Source organism: Eriocheir sinensis, chromosome 25 (assembly GCF_024679095.1).
Source record: "Eriocheir sinensis breed Jianghai 21 chromosome 25, ASM2467909v1, whole genome shotgun sequence".
Taxonomy (NCBI): domain Eukaryota; kingdom Metazoa; phylum Arthropoda; class Malacostraca; order Decapoda; family Varunidae; genus Eriocheir; species Eriocheir sinensis.
The window spans coordinates 19,412,118-19,414,435 of record NC_066533.1 but is presented as its reverse complement, the minus strand read 5'-3'; positions in this window follow the sequence as shown (position 1 = coordinate 19,414,435).

Here is a 2,318-nt window from a genome sequence, read left to right as displayed (position 1 = left end):
TTTCCTTCCATTTCTTCTTATTCCATTCTTCCCTTCCCTCTCTCCCTTCTTCCTCCTTCCTTTCCCTCTTCTCTCTCCTTCTCTCCGTATTTGGTAGAAGATAACTTTTTTTCTTCGTTTGTTTAGGTGTGTGTGTGTGTGTGTGTGTGTGTGTGTGTGTGTGTGTGTGTGTGTGTGTTTTCCCGTTTGTTTTGATGTCTCGGTGTTTGTCTTACGGGAGTGTTGGGTGTTTGGGAAAGTGTGTGTGTGTGTGTGTGTGTTTTGGTATACTACTACTACTACTACTACTACTACTACTACTACTACTACTACTACTACTACTACTATTCGTATCTTTTCCGTACTTCTATTAAATTTCAAGGGTGACTTTTGTGTTCTCTTGCTTGCAAAATTCTCCTCCTTGTGAATTTATGAGAGTTTGAAAGCTGTTGAGACTGGATTTCTCTCTCCACTTTTTCTCGTGTTCTTCCATTTCTACCTCCTTTTCTCTCCTTCTCTCCTTCTTTCCATGTTTCTTCTTCTTCTCCTCTACTTTCCCTTGCTTATGTTTTTTTCTTTATTTTCTTTTTATCTTCTTTATTTCTTTGTCCTTTTGATTTCCTTCCATCTTAATTCCCTCCCTCCTTCCTTCCTTCTTTCCTTCTTACCTCTCATTTTCTTTCATTTCCCTCCTTTCTTCATCTCTCTTATCTCCATCCTTCGGTAATTTCTTTCTTCTTGTTTCCCTTTCTCGTTCTCTCCATCTTTCTTCTTTCCTCTCCCTCCCTCTTCTTCTTCCTCCTCCTCTTCCTTCTCCACCCTGTTGCAAACCCGTGCCAAACAAGTCTAGCCGGGGCGTGGAAGACAAGTACAGTTCGCCCAGTGGAAGATTTGTGTGGCGAATATTCCCTTCCATAAAGATGTGACGGAAATATTAGACTGGTATTACCGAGTGTGTGTGTGTGTGTGTGTGTGTGTGTGTGTGTGTGTGTGTGTGTGTGTGTGTGTGTGTGTGTGTGTGTGTGTGTGTGTTTTCTATTGAGAGAGAGAGAAAGAATGAGGTTAAATTGAGCGAGAAAAAGGAAAAAGCCAAAAAAATATATAGAAATCTGAATCGAGCTTGAAAAAGGGATTGAGAGAAGTGGATAAAGGAGGAGAGGAAGAAAGAAAGAAAGATAGATAGATAGATAGATAGATAGATAGGCAGTAGTGATTGGGTGGAGTGAATGACAAAAGAGAATTGGATCGTAAAAGAGAAAGGGTGAGAAGGAGTTGCAGAAGAAGTGACAGAGGATCGTGACGTATTCAGAAAGGGTTGAGAGGTTATAGGAAAGGGATCACAGAAAGGGATTAACGACGAAAGGATGTTACAAAAGACATGACAGGATCGTAACGGGTCCAGAAGGGATTTGAAGCGATACAAAAGTGTTCTGGAAATGGATTAGATAAGATATAGAGGTGAATAAACAGGGAATTAGGAGTAAACTTGATAAAGAGGATAAAGGGGAAAGAAAAACACGAAAGAAAAAGAGAAGGAAAAAAATGAGTCAGGTGTGAATTATGAAATGAAATAAAAAGGAAAAAGGAAAATAGAAGGAAGAAAAGGAAAGAGGAGGAATAGGAGGAGAAGGAGGGAGAAGAGAGAGAGAGAGAGAGAGAGAGAGAGAGAGAGAGAGAGAGAGAGAGAGAGAGAGAGAGAAGACGAAAGACAAAAAACGAAAAAATTCAACACTAGAAAGAAAAAAAAAGAAAAAAAAAAGAAAAAGCCTGCGAAAAAAATCTTCCAGTCGTTTACAAATCCGGGATAGTTTTGACCCTCGACCCACCTGTGAACTGACCTTTGACCTGACCTCTCCCGGCGTGACCTTCGGGACTCTGAAAAGCTACGCCTCCTATACAGGGTCACTACGGCGTAAGGGAAGGAGGGAAAAGAAAGATAGAGAGAAAGAGAGAAAGAATGAGAGAATGAGAGACAGAGAGAGACAGAAAGAAAGAAAGAAAGAAAGAAAGAAAGAAAGAAAAAGAAAGAAAGAAAGAAAGAAATGGGAAAAAAGGAGAATATTCATGATTTTTCCTGCTTGTCCATTTCCTTTCATTCTTCAGGTAGAAAAGAGGAAAAAAAAGAGGAGGAATAGAGTTGAGAAAATGAGGCTACGAAGGAAAATCATAGGAAAAGAGAAGGAAAATTAATAGAGAGACCCAAATTTAGCCATAGGAAAATATAGGAAAATGGAAATGGAGAGAAGAAAAAAAAAGAGAGAAAAAAAGAGAGAGAGAATGTGAAGGTGTTACAGAAATGAGGTTAAAACACACACACACACACACACACACACTCACAC